Below are 27,262 nucleotides of genomic sequence, written 5' to 3'. Positions count from 1 at the left end.
TTCATTATATCTAGTAAAATATAACTTGTTTACAAATGTATGAACCCCCCCCCCCATATATTACAGATGTACTTGACTGTAGCATCCTAATGCTAGCAGCCTGAAATCATACTGATAATAATGATCTTAATAAAAACAATCTCTATAGCTAATTTTAAAGTGTTATACAAAATGGAAGAGAGACACTCAAACTAGATGTTGTGAGGGAAGTACAGAGTTCCCAACACAATGCTAATACAGCATTGTGGGTCATTTGCAAAGGAGAACTGGTACGTATTTCCGTAGCTGGGATTCACAACTGGGTGCAAAACTACTTGGGGTTGGGGGGAAACCAGCTTCAGAGAACATTCGTAAGGAAGAATTGGCAGGTGCCCATCCCACTTGCTGATACTCACCTGTACGTCCCCCTCCCTCTCCCCATTTGTTGTGGGTTGGAAACACATTGTTTGCCAAGATAAACATCTAGTTTGGATCTGAGTTGAGGATTGTCAGGAAACTGAACTGGCCAATGGCATGCTTTAAAATATTTTAAACTAGCAAAAGGACCTGTCTTTGCACAGGTTGGAATAGCCCTTAATTTGATAGCAAAGCCTTGAAGCAAACTTACACAGCTGTCAGAGTTGGAAACATTTTACCCACCGCAACTGAAGCCACGCCACTGGCACCTGTAGGCATGGGCCCTGCTATGGTGCACCCGTATAGCCCCCTGAGGGAAGGTTCTATCCACTATGGGGAGCTGCTGCAGAGCAGGGGAGGGGGCAGGCATATAACTCCCTCAGCCTACTAATCTCCCTTGGCTTCAAACTGTACAGACTGCAAACCTATGTTAGGGTCTGCCCCTAGTGGCTGAAGATATTACTGCAGGGTTCAACTACTTGGACATATTTACATTTAAGGGATCAATCCTATGTGGAGAGGCGGCTGCCTACAAACTTGGAGGTGACTGCCTATCCAATGCATGGAGGGAGGAACATGGAGAGAATACGCTCCCACTCCATCTGCCCTGCATTTGCGGCTAGACGGCCAATTTCGGCTGCCTGCGAGATGTCGGAGCATGGGGGGGGGGAGGCCGGATGACACATAGGATGCGTCGTACAGGCACTTCTGCACTCCCCGCTTCTCCCTGCCCCGGGAACGCCCCCTCTTGCCCCACTCTGCACTGCTGTTATGAGCCCGGATCCTGGGGACAATCCACGCTGCCTACGAGGTGGCAGGATTGGGGCAGGGAGGTGGTTTTCTGAAGTCATTTCCTGGAAACAGACCAATCCTATGGCTGTCTAGCTGCTGCCTAGCAACCATAGGACTGTGCCCTAAATTAATGCATTTAAAAAATAGAATAATTCTTGAGGTTCACACTCTTAGGATCCCCTTAGTCTGCATGTCAAATTTCAGATGTCTAGGCATCATGGTCTTGGTGCTATGGCACTGATGGACAGACACACATCAGCTTTTATTATTATAGATGATTTGTGGCTGGAGAGTTAAGGGAACATGGGAGAACATGGTTCTTTCTTTGGTTTCTCGATTCTTAACATGGCCTGAAGAAACCATAACAAAATTCTGTGGATGCAGTTAGTGGTGATCATACACAGCTTTACTGCAATAAATACAGAATTTTTAGTGTTGCTTCGGTAGATATTTCTCAAAGTAAGCATCTTAAATATACACATTAACCATATTGCTACAGATGAGATGTGAAAATAAAAATAAATGTGTGAATATCCAACAGACTGACACGGATTGCTTCACATTTTGCAACATTGCATCTCCTGACTGCTATCCTGAAAATACAAATGTATATATACACAATGTGTATATTTCATACGAAATTATAAGATGGAAAAGGAGAGATACAAATCTTTTAGAATGGAATCCTCTGTTTTCTCGGGCTTCATGTTAACATGCAGTCATCTGAGGGCAGTGAATGCTCCCAGGTGTAAAGCTTCTACAACTGTCTTGTCTTCTCAGCAATTGTATAAGGGACATGCTTTTCCCCCTAGGCAAACTGAATTTGAGAGAGTGATTTGCTCAAGGCCACCCAGTCAGTATCTGAACTTGGCCCATCAACAGAAATCTCCAGGTCCAACTGCAGTACTCTTGTTGGACCACACCAAGGGCTTTGTAGGAAGATTTAAAGTAGCCTTGGTTTGCTGTTTTGACCCAACACTGTGTAAAAATATTATAAATTGATATCCTTCAACGCTCTCTGGCGTGCTTTTTTTGTTTTATGCAGTTTGTATGCTGTGGAGTTGGGTTCCCCAAGGGAAAATCTTAGCCATATTTTGTGAATACAAAAGCTTGAGGTCTTTCTAATATAAACTTTCAGAAAATTTGCTTTTGACCTTGGTTGTCTACTGGATGTCAGTTTAATACACAGTGACCTTCTCATTCCAACCTTGCACATAGTTTAAGGTAAATCAGAGTTTTCCCAAATAAACAATTACATGATATTTCAGCTTAACAAGAACAATTTCCTGTCTTGATCTTACACTTAACCTCCCTCCTCCCCCTTAAAGGAAAAATGCTTCTGTTGTCATAAATTCCTTTTGTTTTTGGATATGATTTATTGTTGTAGGGTTACATGGCCCTGATCACTATTGCTGGCATTGCTTTAAAATTAGTCTCACTTCTGCATAAAACTATTAGCTTTCTTTTTAATTTAATCTACTGACTTCTTATAAAACAGATGGCTGTGTTAGATGTTTTAACTGTAAAAACTTCAAATTAAGAGACTATATCTGAACATTCGGTATTCTCATAACTGGACTGGACACATTTTAATTGAATTGTTTAGGGCTCTTAAAGATTATAATCATTCAGTCGTTTTGAGACTGGGACCTTGCTGATTAACTTACACGTGTTCTTTATTCCTAAATAATGAGTGCTTTAAGTGTTCTTACAGAAAAGTTAAAGCAGGCACAATTTCTTAGATGTATGGTGGATGGGAGTACTAGAACGTTTTTCTGTCACAGGATTGCACTTAAACCTTCTATGCACCTTCTAGAATTCTCTGTGTAACAGTGTTTGCTGCTGTCACTCTCTTTTGTGGTCTCCACCCTATATCAACATCAGTTTCATGGTAGATTCATACCCTCCAGCGATTCATACCTATGTGCATACGTGGGTGGGATAAAGGGCAGAATCTAGTGGTGTGGCCTGATAGACTCAAATGCACTACAAGCAAAAACTGGAAGTGAAAGGGGCATAAAAGGAGCAAGGCAAGCCGCAGACTACACTGCAAGTTAAGTACAAAATAAACATATCATTTAGAGGTCCCATTTTGTAGCTGAGGAGCAATAAACGAATAGCTAAAGATTGGTCTCAGTCCATGGCAGAGAATTCTTAAGCTGAAATGTTAAATACTAATTGCTTCTGAGTACAGGCAGAGTGCCTTTTCCTCACACTGAACAATTATGGTCATCTGCCTCTTCATATACTTAGTCCTGGTTCACACAGCATGCAGATTCCTGGGATGTTTAACCCAGTGATGTTTAACCCACTCACTTGCTAGCGAGTGAGTGTCCTGTTTCCAGCAGGCTTGTTTTTTCTGCTTTCAGTCAGCTGTAATGAACAGCCCAGGAATGAATGGCTGATTCCTCGGTTATCATGTTGCCAGATAACCTGGCAACTTTGGGCTGTTTAGGGGTTGAACAACCCAGAGTTAATCCAATGAAAACCCATGGGCAATTATATAACCCCTAAACAACCTAGAGTTCCTGGTTTGGATGTCATGATTAAGAAAGGGGTATTCCTGTGTTCATTACAGCGAATTGAAAGCGGAAGTGATGAGTGCATGGGAGGCAGTGTGCGGGTGACCATAATACGCTCTGCCTGTACTTGGTGTTGGTGGCTACAACTAACTGAATTAAACAACTATAGTTAGCCATTGCATGAAAACCAGGGCCCCATCTACATGGCACTGCTTTCACGCCCCCACCCCATCACAACTGCGCAGCAATGCGGCTTTGAACTAGCATCCCCTGTGATACACTCGCGATTTACTCGCGGGGTTCCCTAACAGACTCGCAGTGCCCTTTTTTTTGCCATTACATTTAAATACACAGCTGTGCAGTCCTGTGAGCATGGGGGTGCAATACTTCATTGGCTGTTTTGTATTTTAGGGGTTCTTTTGTGTCTTTCCCTCCCTCAGTTAAAAATTGGTTGTTCAGTGCTCCTTCATTTCCATGCCATCTGTTTGTCAGTTCCCCAGCCCGAGACTCTCGCAGTGGTTCGCACTCACAAGCGTGAGTAGTACCTGCCTACCCGTCGCTCCGAAATGGTGGCCGGAGTGAAGATAGTCCTTAAGAGCCCCCCCTCCCCGGCCCTTGGGCACAGAGTCCAAAAGCAACCGTTGCAAAGATATGAAGCTGCAAAAACATGCAAAATTGTGTTTAAATAACTGAAAATGCCTCTCAGTGCCTCTGTAACTGTGCAGCTGCAATGGGATGGGGGAAGTAAAGGGGTGTCACAGAGCGATGCAAGCACTACGCACGCCTTCAACATGGCCACTGCAAAATGCGAAGTCGGTTCAAGGAAGGGACAGACGCCCCGCAACTGCAGGGAAACCAGCAGCAAACCCCCCAAATCATAGCAAAACGCCACCTTGGAAATCCGCAGTTTCCGGGAGAAAACCATGGATGGCTGCGAAGTGGCAACCGCATCATCTATCCCAAGTGACCCTGACTCGCAGCCGCCCCAGAGTAAAAGGCTCATGTAGATGGGGCCCAGGTCTGTGTATTCACAAGCATGTTAACACCAAGCACCTGCTTAACTCAGTTTTTTCTGTATGTTCTACAGTCATTTTCACTCCTACCAACTTTTATTCTATCTCAGTTTCATTCCAGCAGCTCAATTCCCCAGATAAAAATGTCTTTTAATTTTTTAAAAAACCCAACTATCTCTTGACTGATGTAGTTTACCAATAAATTTAGAGAATGGGTAGAAGACTGAACCTTGCTTTTTCCTTTCCCCAACTCTTTATTTTCCACTGTTTACCCTTGAAATTGTAGTTGGAGCTTTCAGTTTTTCACTCTTTACCAGATAGCCAATCAGCCTGCCTCTCTCATTCTCAGTTCTCAGTCTCTTCCTTTCTTCAATTCCAGTAGTCTGGAAGAAGCAGAGAGAACTAGCCAATAGTAAAAGCATTTAATTTGCAGCTTGGGAGGAGAGGGTTTTTTGGCATGGGGGGTGGGAATATCAGCATGTACATTTTAAATAATGTATGCTAGTTTCTCTGTTTGACCCCCATGAGAGTGTATAATGTGATAAAAAAATTACAGTCCTTAGCATCATCTTAAGGTAAATAATATTTTTAAATATTTATTGTAAATCTCAACACAACAAAATCGTGAAAAGAAAAGATGGGAAAAATATCTACATGACTTGAATATATCAGTTTCAATTAATGCTTATTCAGTGTGTGTGTGTGTGTGTGTGTGTGTGTATGAAAATACAGCTTTTACACATAAACTTCAAGACAGACCAAATATCCATATATGTATCCATTGGTAAAAGGCACCTATATACCACCCATTCAAATGTTGAAAGCATTGATAGATCCTCAATCCACTGAATTATAGGAGGTGAGTGTTTTTCCTTCCAGTATAGTAATAGCCTTTTAGCTGTCAAAAGGGTGTGGAGAATCCATTTGCACTGACCGTGCATTAACTTCCAGGAAGCAGGTAGATAATTTAAAAGGACATATACGTCAGTTAATATTAAGCAATGTTCCAATACAAAGTTAATCTGTACAATAAAGATAAAGAATATGAAGAACGTAGCAGTCTATAAACAACTTCATTGGGCACATTTTTTCACATTTTTTTGTGAAGCTTATTCCCTGGACTTTCAGTATTGGCCAACATAGGCATGTATAGCTTTTTAAAGAACAAAACATAGCTGCTTCTTTAAAACTGGGGTATTGATGGTTGGAGTTTTCCTTGGGACAGGACTCTGAAAATTTGACACTGTTTTGGCTAGAACAGGACAGTTGGAAGTTAAGGTAGATCTGACATCACAGTGTTCCTGAATGTGTTTAATTCCATGGAGAAATTGTGTTTTTCTTGGAGCAAGACAGTACAAAACTTCCAGTGAATGATATATACCTGCTTTAAGAGAATTCATATGCAATTGTATTAAGAGGCTTTGGCTTCATTCCTATGCAAACTTGCTTAAGAGTAAATCCCATTTTGCTTATTGAGCCTTCCTACTGAGTAAACATGCAAAGGTTTGGGCTGCATGTCTGTGTATTTTTCCTTTCATGTTGCTAGAACTGTAACTCCTGAAAGTAGTAAAACATTAAGTGTATATCTACTACAACATAGAGTTAAGGTGTATTTAGTACCCAAAGCTGGCCAGTATTTTTTCTTGGGTATTAGCTGAATTCCCAATAACTTTCATACCATTTCCTGTTGATGATTTGCAGTGAAGGAGATGAAACGAGCAGCTGTTTTTATCAAAATCTAGTTATAATCCATCCACCTTTTGAAAAAAGTCAGGAGAGGTCCAGCAGCAGGATTTTGTCTTTTGTTTTACTTTTTAACTACTAGGCTTGTTTTGAGCAAAAGAAAAATGGCCAACAGATAGTCCTAACAGAAAATGATTTTTCACATTCCACTCCTATTTATTTATTTTACCATTTGGGGGCTATGTTGGCATAGTGCCTGGACAACAGCATCAACAAAAAATTGTTAAGGGGCCGTTGGAATACGTTGGGGCTGCTTCAGATGAAGGCAAAGAAGTGTTGTAAATCTAGACTTGCTGGTCTAAGGACCAAGAAACCTGCAGTGATGGAACCTAAATTGCAAAAACCTTTCCAAAGTGCACCCAATTTCAAGTATCTAAGGGCCACTTCCTATGTTGCTGTTTTATGTTTCAGAGTAATCCTTATGTAGAAAAGAAAAGAGCGTATGTTAACATTATTTGAACAATGGTGTAAAATGTTTTTGTGCCAAGTTCCCTGATCAAGCAAATAGCTGATACAAGCTGCATCGTAACCCCTAAAGTTATGTGTCTTTGGAGTTTTTAGATAGTTTACCAGAATCCTTCATTTGTAATCCATTGTGAACTTTTGACATCTTTTGTATTTAACAAAATGGCAGTTGAGTTTCTCTCCCCCCTGCCACCCCGAATGGTGCTTATTTTAGCTTTCTGAATTTTTATCTTTGCTGTTTTAAATCTGTATTTTAAACTCTTGCACTGCTGCTAGGTTTTATTGTGGTTGTATTGTTATATTGTGGTTTTAATGTTCTATATATTTTAAATTGTTTTATTGTGTGTTGTTTGGTTTTAATTTTTGTGAACCGCCCAGAGAGCTTCGGCTATTGAGCAGTATAGAAATAAATAAATAAATAAATAAATTATTTTGTAATTTAGCTGTATTTAAGCACTTCGATGGTGTTCATATTTTTTCTGCCTAAATAGTTTAATGAGGGATTATCTTCTGCATACTTGTTAAAATGAATTATCAGTACAAGAAAACATTGCACAAATAACAAGAAATGGCTGGAATTGGATCTATTTAACTGAGAGAAGTTATTTCATCCATCTTCAGCGTTCCTTAGCAACACAGAGTAGTCTTACCCAGGGCACTTTCACATCTTTCTTCAAATATAGCATTGGTAATGTTTTATATGACCTGAAGTTCGTCCATCTGTCCTGAAGCTCCCAATGTTTTTCCATTGCTTTCAATGATCAAATGATCTTGCATACCTTCTTTCAGTTTAATAATGCACATGTTGACTAGTGAATCATTTTGCATGTCAGGTTTTTCAAGAGTTCTGGGAAATTACTTGCTGTGGTGTATAGCAAAGCTAAAAGTTATTGAAAATGTGTTACAATTTCATAATAAAAGGGGTAGGAAAATATTGGCTTGGAAAAGAGCTAAATATTTTCTGATAGCCCTAGCCTCAAGGGGAATTCTAGCATCACTTGTAATAAAGGGACAATTTTGATATCTTTTGGTGAATTGACTTGGACTCTGTTTAGATAATAATTTATGAAAATGCTGGGTTCATTCAGAACGCTATATTATAAAATTGTTTTGGTGTAAAAATGTGCTTATGTACAGTCAACATTCCCATCGTTTATTTCTTCATAGGTTAGGAAACCATTGTTTTCTGTATGTTCATTCTGACAGATCAGAGGCTATTCTAAGCAGACTAGTTTCCTGTTTCTGCTTCATGCTTTAGATTTTTCTAATGTAAGTAAAATTGATTCTGATACTTGCAGTTGTGTATCTCTGAGTAATAGTGTCTAAACGCAACTTCTTTAACTGAATAATGAAGTATTTATGTGAGAGACCATAGTGGGAAGTAGCAGTGATGGTGCTCCTTGTGAGGAAGAGTGGGGTATAAATCAGATAATAAATAATAATGCCATATAGGTGCTGTCTAAATTTGCTCCCCAAGGTGGCTATCTCCACACAGCGACTCTTGCCCAACTCCAAAACAAAAGTCTGAACTCACAAAAAGAAAATCTGAATTGTGTGGCAAGCATCTATGTTTGAATAGAAATAGCCCCATCATGTACATCAGTTTAAAATGTCCTCCACCTGGCAGGCATTTTGTGTGCACTGACCCCTTAAGAGCTCAGTGTGGTCAACATGTGCAGCAGAATGGTGGAATTCTGAGGTGGTAGAATGAATTGTACAACTATAGACTGCAGGCTGGGGAATAGTTTTGAAATGCTCGCTTGTATAGTAGTTCCCTCGAAGAACAAAGCTAATGCAGGAAGGACTGGACTGAATTAGAACCTTCTGTGATATTCTAGTCTTTTCAGGGAGTCTGTGGATCATATTAAAAAACATAGCATCCCCCATCTGCAACAGTGCAGTGTATTCTCCCACTTCAGGATTGTATCACCTCATTACTTTGCATACGTAGACAGGGCGTTAGGAAGTCGTTATTGTAAAATTGAGGGGAAATTATCGTTCTGGTATTGTAGCATCAATAATTCAACTGGATATCTAAGTATCTAATTGTGAAAAATCATCACCAATGACAGTAAAAGGTAGAAGCAGCAGAAAGGTATGCTATCTGTCTCTATGATGCCCATTTCCCACAGGTGCATGTCCATTCGGATTCAAACATGCAGGATCAGATGAACCCACTCGGACTTCTTTTTTTTGTATTTGTAGCTTGCTTGTACTTCCTATTTGAACGTCGTGTTATGTTTGAACTTTTCATTTTGGGGAGAAGGTTTACCTTGTTTGAGGCCTTTGTACTGTGAGGCAGAAGTAAGATATGGCGAATCCCAGTGGATCTCAGAAACTGAGGGCATGTCCATGGGGCAGTTTCTATACTTGTCTTTTTCATAAAGTATGAGAAGTGCTGTCGAGTCAGTTCACTATATTTCATATGGTTGTTTATGTGTTAGAGAAACAATCAGAACCAATGAACTCTGGGATGTATTTAATGCAGACTTACAGATCATTAGAAGTCCTGCCTTCCTGTCATAGAAGTTGCTTCATATGCCCCCCCCCCCAGTAGTATAGGCAGTTCATGTCCATAAATTCCATTGCGAGTTAGAAGCCAGTTGCCACTGTTGTGAAACTTTTGCCAGCATTTCCCTATTCCTGGCCTGGAGATTTTGGGTCCGTTTGTATTGAGATTATTGGGACTTCCCTGTCTTTGTTGCTGGGGGACGGCACCTATAAATCATGCCCTTAAAAAACTATTGTTTCTTTCCTCTTCTCAAACTATTTGTAGTGCTTTATTAATCTCATCAATAAATCTGGAAAATATTTTCCTGTAACTGATAAACTTGGGATTTGGACATAGTTCTGTCTGGCATTGTACTTAATCTTTTATTGAATCAGTTAATTGTACTGTACATTGTGTGTGCAGCTGTTATGGAAAAGCAGTATATAAGTTTTAAAATAAATATTGCAGGCTTTTTGAGTGAAAGAGATATGACCTCATTCAACAGCTGTGCTGGGTTTAATTAATTGTGATTAGTACCTTTGAATAGTTGTGTTTCAGTATGCAAGGTGAAATAATTGCTATCGCTTGGTCCCTGAAGAAGTACCTTGCGTAGCTATTTCTACTATCTGGAAAAAAATCTCTGTTGCCTGTTCTGTTCTTGTTGTTCTACTGTATACCCTATTTGGGGTAGGCATCCTCGTGCCCTACAATTTCTATCAGTCCCAGCCAGAACGGGCAATGATCAGGGATTATGGGAGTTGTAGCCCAAAACATCTGGAGTACACCGGGTTGCCTACTCTTGCTTTCATTATAATTAATGGCAAACATTCTCAGACTATTGGAAACATGAACACTGGTTTTAAAAGGTAATAAATATTTGTTAGTCCTTGGCAATCGTGACTAGACGTCTGTATGCAATGAGTTTTGAGCAGGGTGGGAATCCCATATTAGGGTCATGGATGCTGTGGAGGTTATATGAAAAAAAAGTCTGCATATTTATGTCGATGAGTCTTGGTCTTGAGCAAAGTACAGTAGTCTTTGGTTTCTTTTTAATGCTGTGCCTGGTAGAACCAAAGGTTAAGCTTTCGTATTGAGACCATCTTTGCTTTGGAATGTGTTTGGGAATCATTCGCACCTAACTCTTTGATGCTAGTCAGCTGGGTGTTTCCTGGCTGACAGGACCCTGCAGGGAACTTGTGATTCCACCTGTCTACTTCCCCCTGCCTGCTGTCCAGTTAGCATCAAATCTCTGTATAAGGAGATGACTTGAATGTAATATTTCTGAAGAAAGTGAATGGTAGGAGTGGGGAAGAAAAACTGCATTAAGAAAGGATTCTCATGTCAATTCCAGGTACTATTGTTAAATGTTAACCAGTTTGTCTTTACCTACCTGATTATAAGTATCTGATTGAGTATTGAAAACATAACCCATTTTAAGAACTGTTTTGAAAGTTAGCTAATTTAGGATTGGTTTGGGCTTGTGGTGGTGGTATTCAGTTTTTCTTGGGGTTCATGTTTGCCCGCTTTTTGCAGTTACTCTGAAAGGACAACTGTAATTGCAGCAATCATGATAGTAAAATGTTGTATACTACTTCCTTTTTGTAAAGAGCATTTGTGGGTAAGAAATCCACTCTCTCGGGCAAGTTCAGTAATTGACAACCAAATTAGCTGGCCACAGGGGCAAAGGGCTGATTCCCATAACCCTTCATCTTGGAGCATTTCTGCCCATTATTTAGTTGCTCATGTCACTCTTCTTATGGCTGGCTAAGGTGGGAAACTTAGACTTCCTGTTTAGAAGGGAGCTGGCAAAGGAGCTACAGGAAATAATAGATAACTTTTCTTCCTCTCTCATAACAGATGTTCTCCTCTCTCATAGCAATGTGTAAAGAAGATGGTGGGTCTAAAAGGTTCTAGGCACTTTCAAGAGTCATGTAAGTGCCTAGAAAGGTACAGGTTACTCAACTGGCAATTATCTTTGGATGGGATATTGTGCAAGCCATGGACTATCAGTTGTGTATTACTGATCTATCTGTGTATCTATCATGTAAAATTATTTCTAGGCTGCCTTTAAGGAACCCTCTCAAGGCTGCTTATGGGGAGCAATGAAAACTACTTATGAGTTAATTGGCCAGGACTTGATTGATTAGTTAGTGTGATTTCCAGGTTTTGATATGCTTTGGAATGGAATTATATCAAACATATAATTCAAAAATTGCTGTATTTTATTTATCACTTGCTGTTCTTAGACCTTTATTCTTATTCTGTAATTAACCTTGCATTAATTTAGATTTACCTTTGATATAGCTAAGTTCTGAATTTCATAATAACAATTCTATGTATGTGTTATGGCCAGGGAGTCATGTTGTCATAACTATTTAAACTGCAGGGGGAATATATTTAGTATTTAACTTTCTAGGATGCTTTTTAGGGCAAACACCATCACAAGGTGGCTTCCATAAGCAATGACAATATAAATATACAGAATCAAACATACAAACATAAAAAATACCAAACCATATGTATTTGGTGCATGGTATTTTGAAAATAAGGCTTCAGCCTCATCCATGGCCTATTGGTTGCTAACTTCCTAACAGTTCTCTCATATATATTTTTTTCTGTATCTACAACTTTGCAGCAGTTTTCTTAATCAAATGTGTGTGATTTTTGAAATTTTGAAGAAATGATCAGGCAGCTGTTCAACCTGGTAGTTCCAGTAGAATATATACCACCCACCTCTGGACTGGAAAAGTATTATAGTTCCATTTTGTTTCTGTGGCTGCAAGCTTATGTGAACATATAACAGACTAGTTTACAAATGGTTAATGCATTTGATTCACAAACTCAGTTCTGAGCTGAAGTGCTGCATAGTTAATCTTTAGGCCACATTTTGATGACGCCCTTGGCTGCTGTTTCCAAATATGAGCTTGAAATGTTAGAGGTAACACCATTCTGTGTTGCTTTCTAGCATAGTAAATGAAGGAATTCTATGGTTGCTCCATTGTTCAAGAGGCTGCCCAATCTCATCAAATTCACATTGCTAACTGTTAGCTAACTCCATGATCTTAAATCGATTTACGTATAATTAGGCCTAGCTAAGTAGATTTAGGAATGCTGCCTAAAATCAAAACTTCACTTTGAAATTGGGTCCAAATGTTATTTCACCAAAACATGTTACTTGTTACTTTCTGGCTTTTAAAGAATTCCGCATAATAAATGGATAATGATATCACATATATAGTTAATCCTGCCCTTTTATTACCCAGGAAAGTGAACTAACTGCTCTGATTGGATCAGGAAGCCACATTTATTTTAAGATCTCTTTTTATTGTGTGGTTTGGGCTAACGTAGGTTACCTTTAAACCCAGCTTAATTATTTTCGATAAGTAATATTTCTCCCAAAGGATCCTATTTTACTGTTTAGATTACTCTGGGTTTAGGTTTATGTGACTCCAGGTTTTTAAAGTAGAATATCTAGTGAAATAGTAACAGAAATTTGAGAATCCATGGCCAGTGAGGCAGGTCCTTATCTCACCCAAATACGTTTTATTTTATTTACTTCAATCATTTATACTCTGCACTCCGATGTTTCTAATCCCAGGGCTGGAAATTTGGATGGCTTGTTGCTTGCTTCCTTTCAGCACAGTGCAATGCTGTAAATGGCTTTGAGTCCAGGAGGTCACTTTGGCTGCAAACCCATTGTGGGAACTAGAGCACACCTTAGATCCAGAGGCCCTTCGGGTCCAGTCCTCCCACAAAATATTAGTTTAGCAGTTAAAAGGATTGTGGAAGGCAGGGGATTGCACTTGGAGGACATGTGCCTTCTGAACCCACTTCTCTCCGTTTCCCCCATGGCGTGTTTGTCGATGATGGCTGGGCCAATCAGCACTAGGGCGGTGGTCACATTTTACTTCCACACTGCATCACTGTCTCCAAATACAGGTTTCCTTTCCAAGCAATAATTTTCAATGTTTTCAGACCTGCACCCCAACTTTATCACAAACTTTAATTTTTGTTACTACTTCTAACTTTGTCACTTTGGAATTGCTGAAAAGCAACCACCAGTAAGTTTCAGTGGTGGACTGAAATAGATTCTGGGAGATTTTGCAAGAATGCACTGCAAAAATCGATATGCTTTTGCATGCTTAGTTACCATTTCTCCTTCTAGCTTTGAGACAGAGGCACATGTCCAGAACTGCACATATGTGAAAGTTGCAGCCTTTACTGGCAATGTCACTTTCTTGAACAGTGGATAAGCTTCTGGTTTTTGGAAATGACAAGAGAACTATCAATCAGTCATTGAGCTTTAAAAAAATAATTATACCGTTCTCCTGTTCCATGTTGGAAACAGGATTCCTAATCATTGGACAAGAGCCATTGAATATTTAATAGGCTAAATAAACCCTGGGAAATGTTGGAAGTTAATAATGTTCAAGTAATCATGTCATCTGGAACATATATGCGTGTTGTTCACATACCTTTTATTTTTATTTTTTGTTCCTGACCTGCATCCTCCACTCACCAGAACTTCCAAGGCATTTCTAAAATTCAAAAAGCCATTTCAAAAATTAGGCACAAGCGCAAAGGATAATGCCACTGATATATGTGTGGTATTTACACCCAAACTTTCCTTTTATCATTGTCTCATGCCTAATTTTAAGCTACTTTTTGAATATAGCATTTTAAAAGTAGTTTGGTTGGGTATGTAACATGTGTTCGAGGGACAGTTTCTTAAAAAAAAAAAAAACCTGACAAAAAATATAAGTTTATGGTTCACCTTTATGTTTGCATTACAGTAACCTGATTCAGAAAATAACCCTTTATTGAAATGATTTTAACATTGCATTTTAATAGAACTCTTGACATGATTGAGATATCCTCATGGTAGAAAATTCATACATACACAATTGCATAATTTGAGAGTATGGATGAAAGCAAAACACAGTCTTTGCTTTTCTGCTCTGTACTTAAAGCAGAAAAAGGTGGTTAAGATATATTGATTTAAAATCTTGTAGAAATTGCTTCTGGAAACTTTAAAATACTCCTTTTTGTGCAAGCAGAATAAAACACAGTGCTTTAAGTGTTAAAGGTAAGGAGTTTTTGAATCATTTTGAAACATGTGGTTGCAACTTCTAAAGTACTTTCAAGATGGAAATGCTAACCTGCGTTCTACTTTCAATCTTCATACCTGCAATTTGCATCATCTCTAGAAAGAAAGCATTTACTGTCCACTTGTAAGGCGTATATCGAAAGCGCATGAATCAAATGTCATGCCACATGTCAGTTTTAGTTTAGGTGTGGGAGAATCTTCTGCTTATTTTTTTTCTTTTTTCACCTAGAGGTGCAACATTGGGTTTCCCCATTTCAAAGTAAAACAGCTGTAGTTGTTTTACATGTGGGTGCTTTTCTCTAGATTTTGGAGTGAGGGGTTCTTGACATTTTAAATTTAGCATTTCATTTGAGCAATGTCTGCAGGAAATGTTTGTAAATAGATTTAGTGGACTTCCACATCTGCTCATTATCATTTTTTTTCTTTCTGAAAAAAATTCGTACTAATTCTGAATATCCTTTAATCACAGAATGTGTTAAAGCAAAATGGTGTCAGTTCAATTGCTCTAACCAGCAGTTATCTCTATGTATGGGAGCTCTGCATGCTGAAACTCTGGAATGTTTAAGTGCTTCAGTGCAGGGAGCTTCAGTGAAGCCAATTCCTTTACATGCGTGATGCTACCTCACTGAAGTGAATGAGGAAGCCCTGTCTTATGGGACCTAAGAATTGTACACAATGTTAGTAGATTGTCAGGGTGGACACTGAGCCCATAGAATCCCAGAGTAGTTCTGATTCTGAGGAAGAGGAGTCGCTCCTGGGAGAGGAGCGAGCTCCTCTTTCCCAGGGCCAACAGCTGACGGAGATTCCTCCCACCAGCATTCCTAGCTTAGATAGCAGTCCTGGGAGTGACAGAGCGTGGGAAGCAGACTTGATGGATGCGTGATGCTGACGCAGAGAGCGGCGCCAAATGGAGGGCGCAGAAAGGAGGCGTAGTGCCCGGTTGGTGCGCAAACAATGGCTGTGCCCAGAGGATCCAAGGGAAAAGGGGAGGGACTCTCCCTAGTCCTTAAATTCAGGGGTCTACCAGTAATTCCCTTTCAAATGGGGACAAACTGTTCCAACGTAGGGCATAGGTACTCTGCTGCTCATATCTAGTTGCTAACAGTAGAGTTGTTAAGTTGTAAAAGAGGAATAAAGCTTTGAAAAGAATCCATTTGTCTGTGTCTGGACTTGGCTACTGGATTAGACTGAGAGAGGCCTCCAAAGAGCCCTTGACATAGATGACCTCTATGACAGTATGAATGATTGAAAATTGGGAGAAGTCATCTAGAGGTTTGGGCTGCAGTGTCATCTATATGCAGATGACATGCAGCTCTATCTCTCTTTTCCACCTATGGATCCTCGGGAGGCCATGGAACTCTTAAATTGGAGTCTGGAGGTAGTTTTGGGATGGGTGAAGGCAAACAAGCTGAGGCTTATCCTGATTAGATATTGTGGGAGGGAAATAGGCCAGTCTGGATGGAGGGTTGCAACCAGGGTATCAGGGCGGTGGTGAACGCCTCCTTTGAGTGATAAGTGACAAGACCGCTCTTAAAGAAGCCCTCTTTGGATCCCCTGAACAACTTGAACAACTTTTCCCCAGTCTCGAATCTGCCATTTTGGGGCAAGGTGATTGAGCGGATGGTGGCAATGCAGTTGAAGGCACACTTGGAAGAAGCCGATTATCCAGATCCTTTTCAATCGGGCTTCAGGCCTGGGCAAAGGACAGAAACGGCCTTGATCACCTTGGTGGATGATATGAGGTGGGCTCTGGATAGGGGTGAATGCTCCTTCCTTGTTCTCCTCGACCTCTCAGCGACTTTTGATACCGTTGACCACAGTATCCTCCTGGACCGCCTGGAGAGGTTGGGCATTGGAGACATTGTATTATGGTGGTTCCGGTCCTTCCTCTCCGGCAGGTACCAGAGGGTAGCACTGGGGGAGGAGGTTTCAGACCTGTGGCCGCTCACTTGTGGGGTGCCACGGTTCCATCCTCTCCCCGATGCTATTTCACATCTATGTGTAGCTGCTGAGGGCTATCATCAGGAGATTTGGGGTGCGGTGTCATCAATATGCAGATGACATGCAGCTCTACTTCTTGTTCAAATCTTCACTAGGGTTGGCTGTAGAATCCCTGTCCAAATGTCTGGAGACGGTGAGTGGCTGGATGGGGAGGAATAAGCTGAAGCTGAACCCTGACCGAGGTACTTTTGGTGGGAGACAAGAGGAGGTTGGGGGTAGGGATGGCGGAGAAATCCGCCACGGACTCAAATGAGGCCGGATTCTTTGGAATCCGGCCCCCCGGAGTCCGTGGTGGAATGGACTACCCCCCCGCCACGCCCCGAAATCCCCCCTGGGACGGAACGTACCTGACAGCGGCTGTTCCGGGTCGCCGTCTTTGTTCCGCTGCCGGGCTGCAGAACAAAATGGCATCCGGCATAGGGGACGCCATTTGCATCCCTGCCGTTGGCCGTGATTGGCTACGTAAATATTTAGGTAGCCTATCACAGCAAAGAGAAGGGACACAAATGGCGTCCGCTACGCTGGACTCCATTTGCGTCCGCAGGCTGGTCAGAGCCGGCTGGTGGCTCTGTGGACTCCCTGCGGAGCGGAGCTGGCCGGGGAGGATTCCGGAGGGAGGACCGGATCGCCTCCCCCCGCCTGCGGATGCCCCGGACCGGAACGGGGTAAGTACTTCGTATACTCCTAGTTGGGGGATGTCGACCTGGTGTTGAATGGGGTACAGCTACCCTTGAAAGACCAGGTCCACAATCTAGGGGTCATTTTAGACTTCCAGCTGTCCCTGGAGGCTCAGGTGTCAGCTGTGAGCCGGACAGCGCTGTACCAACTCCATCTGATATGGCACTGCGCCCCTACCTTCCCGACCACCTGCTCCCATCAGTAGTACATGCCCTGGTCAACTCTCATCTAGACTACTATAATGCGCTCTACGTGGGGTTACCCTTGAAGACGGTTCGGAAGCTGCTCAAATTTTGGATAGCTGAGTTTCGGTTCCCATAGTGGTTCAAAAGTGCAAAATTAGGTACTTGAACAATTTTTTCTTGCATCCTTAATCACAGAAGAACCCCTTCCATGTGCGCAGCTCTCATTCCATGAATGGAAGCTCCTTCCATTCACAGAGCGAAAACATTCAGTGCCACCCAATCTTCTTTTGGAAAATAAACATACAGAAAAGCTTGTGTTCATGAATGTGCTGTAAAAAAACTTTAGTTTTTATTATCAGGTTTAAGGGATGTGATGAAAGTGAAAGACGTTTCGATGAACGCTAATCATAGTTTCAAAATTAGCAAAACCTGCCAACAAATTATTCTTGGTCATCAATAAATACATATGTATTTATTTTATTCATAAAATGTTTATATTAACACTAATCTCTTCTGATCTCGAGTTGGGCCACAATGACCAAATAAAAATGGATACAATTTATATATAAGGCAAAATTGAGTGCCATTTGGCATGTGTTTGGGATGGGGGCTCTATATCTCTAATGTTGTTGTTTTTAAAGTGCATGGTCTGGCAACAGGAATATATACCCTCTTCTGTGAAATGGACATGGTAAAACTTGCAGTTCTGACAGTTAGGGCTGCCCTTCTGGTATTTGATACTTGCTGGTTTCCTCATAAAAATAAAAACCCATAAATGGTTTATGGATGGAGAATTGTTAGGATTCCAGTAATGCATTTTAAAGGTTTTTTTTTTTAAAAGCGCTGGTTATAGACCTGTGCAAGGGACATGGTTACAATCCTGCCCCCAATTAAGGGTGCAGAGGTTCCATTGATTTCATTGAGGTCTTAAGCACATATAAATAAACTTGGGGTAGCAGCTGCTGTGTTGAATTTCTGTAATACACCATAGACAAAGCATGCCTCGGGGTATTTTGATAATTTTAGAATGGATTGCCATATCTATGCATTCACTGCTTTTGAAACAGGGTATGTAAATATCATCAACTGTATTCTGGACTGGTTTTAGACCTGCTGAGAAATGTTTGTTGAATCTCGTGCTGACCTAGCTTCAATGGAAGCTTTCTCTTTTTGTGTAAGTAGTCAGCAACCAATTTCTATATGACTTTGTATTTCTACACTGTTAGTGAAAAAAACTTTTTTTTTTTTTTAAGAACAGTGGATACAGGGAAATGTGTGCATAGAAGCCATCATAAAGTAAGTTAATTTCTATTATGTATTTGTCATTTCCTAACATATTTCTTAATTGTGTTTCAGAATTAAGCAAAATGCTAGTAACTTTTTTTCCCATAATCAAGAAGACAGATTTTCCGTTGCTGCCATAAAGTTTTACAATGACAGCCTGAGAAAATAGGAATTCTACATAAGTTGTCCTAGGTCACGAAAATGGAGAACTTGTCACATAGAAGAGTTTTGCTAATTTATTTTATTTATTGCATTTATACCCTGCCTTTTTTCCTCTTGCAAAGAACTCAAGGTGGCTTACATTATCCTCCTCCTCTCCATTTTATCCTCACAACAACAACCCTGTGAGGTGGGTTGGGCTGAGAGTGTGTGACTGGCCCAAAGTCACCCAGTGAGCTTCCATGGCCGAGTGGGGACTAGAACCCGGGTCTCCCAGCTCCTAGGCCAACACTCTTGCAACTTAAAAAAAATAGATTGATGGATACACACTGCATTTTTTCAGGTTGTGCCGAGTTGTGATGCAGCTCACATTTGGGTAAAGCTACAAGCACATTTAAGGAGCTTGCTCAAATGTCTGCGGTTAAAACTGTGACCACAGTCCCAACCCTTCTATGTAAACTCCGCAATGTATGACTGCTTCTGTTGCATTTGAATACATTATAAGGTAACAAGTATAGCAACAGTGCCCATGTTTATTTCAATGCGGAGGCCTTCTGGTGTTGTCATTACCTTTAGTGCATAGTAAGGGAGGCAAGGGAAGCGGGCACGGAAGGTCAGGATCCATTCCCAATATGAAAGTGCAAATACAGACTTAAGGAGTTTCCTTCTGCCAGCTCAGGCTGTTTGACTATCTAGCGCATATTGCTTACTCTGGCTGACAGCAGCATTCTAAGAAGAGGTATTCCTCTTCACCTATTAGCGGATGCTTTTAACTGGAAGTCTGGGACCTTTTGAATGGAAAGGATGGCTATCACCACCGAGCTATGGCCCTTCCCCGATGGATGGGAGGGGGTAAGGAAGGCCCATTATTTTCATATTATCCCAAACTCAGTGCTTTTAAGTGAAAGCAGATATGTGTTACTGCAATTTCAGTAACAGATAAACAGCTAATGGGTAATTGTTGGGGACTTTAGGTAGACGATTAACTTCCACTTTGCAGAGCTTTACACTTGTGGATGCAATCATCAGTGGGACCACTTTTTTGTTTTGTTACTAGCATGAATGTGTAGAGACATTAGGGTCTTGGTAGTTCTATCCACACATTCATTACATGGTGTCATCTTTGCTCTTTCCAGTTCAAAAACTCTTTATGTAAGATTATTCAAATGTTCATAACAACTTCTGAAAAGTGTAACTTTTATGTCCTACTTAGTAGTTTTCCATAACTACACCAAAACATAGAAGCTGCAGTCCAGAGATCCTCACAGTTTTACCCCCTCCAAAATGATTTAGCAGCAGCTTCTTGCACTGCATGGAAAACTGTTTTCAGATTTACCTAGAGATGTGAAGGCCCTGAAAAAAAACTAGAAAAATTCAGAAAAACACGTGTGTGTGGTTTTTCCTGAGGACCATTTTTGGTTTGTTCCAAAACATGGGAAAAATTGAACAACTTTGGATTATGTTTTTTTTTAGAGTTTAAGACAAAGTATTTATATATCGTTACCCAGCCCATACCCCCTCCAAAATGATTTCTAAAAACTATGTAATAACACTTTATAGAAATACTAGAAATGTAAAATGTCTAGAACTAATGAAGCCATGGGGAAAAAGGTTTTTTTTTGTGTTTTTAAACCTTCTCCATAAGATTCCATACATAGTTATTTCTCTCACTCGCTATTAAAATTATTGATCTAAAGTATACTTTACTGATAGACATTTATGCTCAGTTTCGCAACATGTGAATAGAGTCACCGTTGTGCATTGTTCACAGTAAATGTGCATTCTTGACAGTTTGGGTTTTCTTCTATAGAGTCCTGTGTTTCCGACACTGTAGCAGTCATTTAATGTAGTTCTAATCTTTTTAGACAATAATTACAAATGTATTACCTGAGTTTACTTTTAAAAGTTTTAAAATATAATGATAATTTTATGAGCTCACTAAGTCATACATAAAAAACGTTATGAACAGAAAGGCTGCTTTATGTTCCTAAAGCAGCACTCCCCAACCTGTTCCCCTCCAGATGGTTTGGATTACAGTGCCCAGCATTCCCGATCATTGGCCATGCTGCTTGAGGCTGATGGGAACTGAAGTCCAAAATATCTAGAGGGGACCAGGTTGGGGAAGGCTATCTTAAAGCAACAAAAATGACTTTAGATCTGTAAAGAGTGCTTAAAAAGTAAGTACTGTTTGTTTTAAATCCCCAAAATCTGTCTTTTTTCTGGAAAAACTCGGGAAAACCCAATTTTTTCCCCTATGGTCTCAACATTTACGAAAATTTTACATCTCTAGATTTACCCCAACTTTCAAAAGCATTTTGTCAACAGGTGAGACAGCTGTAGGGAAAAAAGGACTCCTAGAACCGACCTTGCCATCTTCTAGGTTCAGCCAGAAATTTAGTCATTCAGTAAGGAACTGAATAATAGAAATTGCAAAAATTATATGCATTATTGGGAAACTTTGTGATACTCAAATTTATGTTGTTTCACTCTTAGTAATATTGGGCAGTATCAGACGGTGACATTCCGCAAACTCAAAAAGCACTAGCGGAGCTAAACTGAATCTTTCCATTGTGCAAGCAGTTGCCCATTACACTTACGCAACTGGTTGTGCAAGCCGTTGCAAAACCGGTTGCACAAAGGGTTGCACAATGGGGGCAAAGCAGTTGTACAACCAATTTCACAATGGGTTGCACAAGGGGTGCAAGAAATTGTGTAACCTGTTGTACAAGCAGAATGTGCAACTGGTTGCGCAATCATAATGCAAAACTGCCTGTGCAACCACACTTGCACAAATGTAACTTTAGTTGGATATTTCTCCTGCGCATAGTTCAGAACCTAGTTTCTGCTAGAGCAATGTCATTTGCACTAATGGAATGACACAGTTGGATACTGAAGTTGAAACTGCTGCTTCATGATCGGGTTACCTTGCTCCATGAAATGTAAGCTATGTATATCAAATAAATACTTTGGGTATTTTAAAACTGAATGTTTGTGCATATCATGTACTTTAGGCTGCAATCCTATGCATACTTTTGTGGGATTAAGCCCCACTGTCCTCCATAGTGGGACAGATATCTGAGTAACAATGTGTAGTGTTGCACCATAATTTTAGCACTCATTTAAATTGGGGATAAGCAGTTGGATGGTAGAAATTGTAGACTTGATCCCATTTAGGCAGGTGTGAGTTCCAATAAATCTCAATAAAACATCTATTATTGAATACATGGTATACAATATCAGAATTATTTTTTTAAATGATCTTATATCTGATATAACTCCTGCTCATTAAAAGCAAGGGTGCTTAGCAGTGTATCTGGAAAATAACCAGGTTCTGGCTTTGGCAGTTCTTTAGGAAAAGCAGTTCTACATCTGTGAAAAAGCCACTGGAATTTCCTTTCTTTGTCCCTTACTAGTATGAATTTGGCACACACAGGTTAAAAGTGACATGCCCATCTTGGCTGACTGTAAAAATCACAGTAGAACGTAAGGGAGAAATTTGTAGCATAGTCTAAAGTATGTAGCAACCAAGCTGTTTAGCACTTTATAGGTCAAAAGTAGAACATTAAACATGTTCTTAGGATAAGGAGGTACTCTAGATGCTGGAGCATTGGTGTAAGCCACCACCTTGTATTATAGAGGAAGATTTGGAACCATAGTGAGCAAGAGGCGGCCTGTGGCAAACCGGTTTTGTGGGATCGGTTCCAGCTTCTTCCTCCTGATGAAGTGGACAAGGTGCTTTCATCTGTACGGCCGACCATCTGCTTACTTGATCCTTGCCCATCTTGGCTCATTATGGGCTGCAGAGAGAGACTGGGTGAGGGGATCAGGGCGGTGGTGAACGCCTCCCTTGAGGAGGGAGTGATGCCATCAGCCCTCAAGAAGGCAGTGATAAGACCGCTTTTAAAGAAGCCCTCCCTGGATCCTCAAGTTTTGAACAACTTTCGCCCAGTCTCAAATCTGCCATTTTTGGGCAAGGTGATTGAGCGGGTGGTGGCGGTGCAGTTGAAGGCACACTTGGAAGAAACTGATTATCTAGACCCATTTCAGTCAGGCTTCAGGCTTGGGCATGGGACAGAAACGGCCTTGGTCGCCTTGGTAGATGATATGAGGAGGGCTCTGGATAGGGGTGAATGCTCCTTCCTTGTTCTCCTCGACCTCTCAGTGGCTTTTGATACCGTTGACCATGGTATCCTCCTGGACCGCCTGGAGGGCTTGGGCATTGGAGACACCGTATTGCGGTGGTTCCGGTCCTTCCTCTCCGGCAGGTACCAGAGGGTAGCACTGGGAGAGGAGGTTTCGGACCCGTGGCCACTTACTTGTGGGGTGCCACAGGGTTCCATCCTCTCCCCGATGCTATTTAACATCTATGTGAAGCCGCTGGGGGCTATCATCAGGAGGTTTGGGGTGCAGTGTCATCAATATGCGGATGACACGCAGCTCTACCTCTCATTCAAATCTTCACCAAGGTTGGCTGTAGAATCCCTGTCCAAATGTCTGGAGACGGTGAGTGGCTGGATGGGGAGGAATAAGCTGAAGCTGAACCCTGACAAGACCGAGGTACTTTTGGTGGGAGACAAGAGGAGGCTGGGGGATGTTGACCTGGTGTTGAATGGGCTTTGGCTACCCTTGAAAGACCAGGTCCGCAGCCTGGGGGTCATTTTGGACTCCCAGCTGTCCATGGAGGCTCAGGTGTCAGCTGTGAGCCGGACAGCGCTGTATCAACTCCATCTGATACGGCGGCTGCGTCCCTTCCTTCCCGACCATCTGCTCCCATCGGTAGTACATGCCCTGGTCTCCTCTCGTTTAGACTACTGTAATGCGCTCTACGTGGGGTTACCCTTGAAGACGGTTCGGAAACTGCAGCTGGTACAGAATGCGGAGGCTCGCCTGATTAAAGGCAGCCGCCGGCGAGATCACATCACTCCAGTGCTGAAGGAGTTGCACTGGTTACCAGTTGTTTTCCGGGCCAAATTCAAGGTGTTGGTTTTGACCTTTAAAACCCTATATGGTTCCGGCCCAGCCTATCTTAAGGAGTGCCTCCAGCGGCACCAGACAGGCCGCTTAACAAGATCAGCCTCGGATGGCCTTCTCTCTGTCCCATCAGCCAGGACAACTAGACTGGTGGGGATGAGGGAGAGGGCCTTTTCTGTGGTAGACCCCACTCTGTGGAACTCCCTCCCTAGGGAACTCCGTCATGCCCCCTCTTTAATGAGCTTCTGTTGTGCATTAAAAACGTGGTTGTTCATGCAGGCATTTGGGGTGGGTTAGGGTATTTTAGAAAATGTTTTTATGGTAGAATTTTATTGTTTTAAACTGTTTTGTTGTATGTTGTACATCGCCCAGAGTGGCTGGGTGACCAGCCAGATGGGCGATTAATAAATATAATAATAATAATAATAATAATAATAATAACAACAACAACAACAACTCAGGATGGATATGCCAGCTGGAATGATGATAGTTGCTTGATGTTTCAGTGCACTCTGCTACATGTCTACTCAGAAGTTTGGTTCATTGAGTCCAGCAGAGCTTACTCCCAAGTGAATGGGTCTAGAATGACAGCCTAACAGTGCAATCTTATACATGTCTACTCAGAAGTAAGGTCTATTGAGTTCAATTGTACTTACACTCAGGTATGTATGTACAAGACTGCAACCTAAATCAGACAAAAATGACTAATTTCTTGAAACGTAGAGTTGGAAAAAGTGTCAGATTACTGCTGCCTTGTGAGTTTCTATGATGAGCAATGAATCCAAGGCCAAGGGAAGCTAAAAAAAAATCAGTTTTATTATGGATGTTTCCATGCTCTGCAAGTTACAAGCCCATCATGTTTTGTCTGGATGAAACGTTAACACTGGAAGATTCATATTTTCTTAAAATCTTAACGTCCTGCCCCACTTGATACTTCCTGAATATATTGCACCCAGTCACAAAGGTTGTGGATAATGGCAAGTGCTTAGAATATGCACAAGCATGCCCATGTGGGCTAGTGTGGCACTATAAAAATATGAATGTAAGAGTCCTGCCAGATCAGATGAGCAATCCAGTATCTAGCCTGAAACCCTGTAGACCTGCTACCAGTCAGTGTGGACAGTACGGAGCTGCCAATGGTCTCATTCAGTATAAGCCAGCTTCCTGTGTTTCTATAATGAAGAGCATGTGAAAGTGAGGTTTACTTACTCATTTAAATTGTCTTCAATCTTGCTTGCCATTAGTGACATCATCATGGTGCCAAATGTGTTCACTCACCGATTTAAATAGCCATTTTTACAAGGAGGGCTAATATATCATATTCAGTAAAGGAAGTTTTTTTGTTTTGTTTAGCATTGCTGGGAATATTTGCAAAAAACAGTGTGGTTTAGTCTCAGGGCTGATCTAGATCACAAAGCAAGTGGTTTTATGTCTTGTTGAGGATGGATAGAAAATCCTTGGTGTTGATGACTGGGTAGACTGCTGTGTTTGTATCTCGGATCAATTGGGAATCAGTGGTCTGCAGTCCACTTACAATCTCTCTACTCTCATTGAAGGTGCAGTTTCCTGAGTCATAACAAAAGTCTTGTAATCTTCAGTGAGAGAAGATTAAGAGTGATTTGCTGTCCAAATCATAAGCTGTTTAGTAACACTACATCTACTCTACTTGTATGTAGTTTCAAAATGCTGTGGCATTTTTCTCACTTCTGTCTTAATCAGCTATGAGTGTTTTCCCCCCTCCTTTTAAAATATGAAGCCACCTGTTCATTTTAATTTCAGCAGTGGCTTTCACATTAGAACTTTGCAAAATAAGCATCCAGTAAAAAGTCCCATCCTATTCAGAATAGTTTGAAGAGGAGTTGTAAATGCTGACCATTAGTAGTATTAGCAACAAAACCCCTTTTAACCACAAAGTATCCAGGGATTGACTTATTACCAAAATAAAAACCATTACATATCCCAGCTGCTTCTTCCCTTCTTAATTTCCAGCAATTAATTTATTACCAAAATAAAAGCTCTACACACCCTAGCTTTTTCTCCCCAATTAATTTATTAGCCAAATAAAATCAGTGAACACCTCAGCTATTTCTCCCCTCTCAGAATCCAGCAATTCATTTATTAACAGGAAAGCATTGCACCCCCCCCAGTCCTTTCTTTTTCCCTTTCTTCGTTTCCAATACAGTAATTAATCTCTTATAACAAATTTATTCGTAATTGCTATTGCTTTTTTATTATTGGGGAGCTACATTTTGACCCCATTAGTACTTGAGAGCCAAGGTGGAACAGCGGCTAGAGAGTTGGTCTTAGATGTGTTAAATTCAGGCTGAAATCCAGGCTGAAAGCTCAGGCATGAAGGCTAGGAATGGGCAAACATGTGACGTTCGAGCTCATTGAGGTTCTCTGAATTCTTCATCCAAGCTTGGTTTGCCTGAAGATGACTGTCTTTTGTGTGTGTGTGTGTGTGTGGGGGGGGGGGGATCAGGGGAAATGGTGAGCATTTCCGATTGGGGGAAAATATGTATTTTTTAAAGCGTGCACCTAAAATGCTCAGTCCCCCCCCCCCCATAGGCTGAAGAGTGAAAATGTGGCTTTTGGGGGGACTTGCACAAATGCAGACTTGCAACCTTTAGAATATGAACGCAATCTTGGGAAGTTGCGAAAATTTCCTGAGAATTGCACTCCTGCTCGCAGAATGGGACATGTTTGCATGATTTGCGAACCGGAATGAAATTCTTGTACATCCCCAATGAAAGCTACTGGATGGCCTTGGGCAAGCAATCTCTTGTGCAGAGCTTTAGCAGCCTAACAGAGCTATTGTAAGACTAACGTACTGCTTTGATCACCTTGGTAGAGAGATGTAATGCAATATAATAAATCATAGCCATAGTGTGAGGATATTTTGGTGGTAAGCTGAAGTCACCCAGAGTATGTCTTAGCAAAGGGAGTGTGTGTGTGTGTGTGTGTGTGTGTGGGTGGGGGTGGGTGGGTGGGTGGGGTGCAGGGGTAGAATGTGGCCAACATCCTATCCCAACACAGTATTCATTTTGCTGCACTGATCTTTATACAGCCATTATATCTCTGTCCCTTATGGGCATTGAGGCATTTGTATCTCCAGCAAAGAAAGGTTCTAAGGAAGCATGGAACTGGCAAGTATTCATCAAAACCAAGGAAATTATGGCTACTATAGGTGTTGTGTATTGCTTTTATAGGTATTTGTGTGGTGTGTGTGTGTGTGTGTGTGTGCACGCGTGCATGCGTACCAGCCTCCTGGTAGCTGACATTCTGTTTTGGGAGCACATTCCAGCTGATGCTTTCCTTGACAGAAGCAGGCAGGGAGAAACATGGCTGTTAGCTAGCTTTACCAGTGCTGATACTTAGCTAGGGAGAGTTTTCTGTGTGTGCCTCCCAGCCAAAGCTCACACACATGTGACCTTCTGATCTAAGCTTTGAAGCCA

General features: G+C 41.2%; 1 protein-coding gene across 27 annotated transcripts in view; it reads left to right on the top strand.

Moving 5' to 3' along the window:
• Nucleotides 1-27,262, top strand: part of QTMAN (queuosine-tRNA mannosyltransferase) — a 294,835-nt gene that overhangs the window by 7,429 nt on the left and 260,144 nt on the right. For 18 of the 27 annotated variants that reach the window (XM_084809812.1, XM_084809783.1, XM_084809870.1 and 15 more), the window contains exon 2: nucleotides 18,647-18,689. The exons of 2 other annotated variants lie outside the window; for them this stretch is intronic. The gene's annotated coding sequence lies outside the window, so the exon portion shown is untranslated. The remainder of the gene's footprint in view (nucleotides 1-18,646; nucleotides 18,690-27,262) is intronic. 7 more of the 27 variants (XM_084809878.1, XM_084809886.1, XM_084809792.1 and 4 more) reach the window with 1 other exon arrangement.

Source organism: Heloderma suspectum, chromosome 1 (assembly GCF_057233095.1).
Source record: "Heloderma suspectum isolate Gila_16-S chromosome 1, 16-S_ref, whole genome shotgun sequence".
Lineage (NCBI taxonomy): Eukaryota > Metazoa > Chordata > Lepidosauria > Squamata > Helodermatidae > Heloderma > Heloderma suspectum.
The sequence above is the reverse complement of the archived record's forward strand: the minus strand, read 5'-3'. Positions and strand labels throughout refer to the sequence as shown.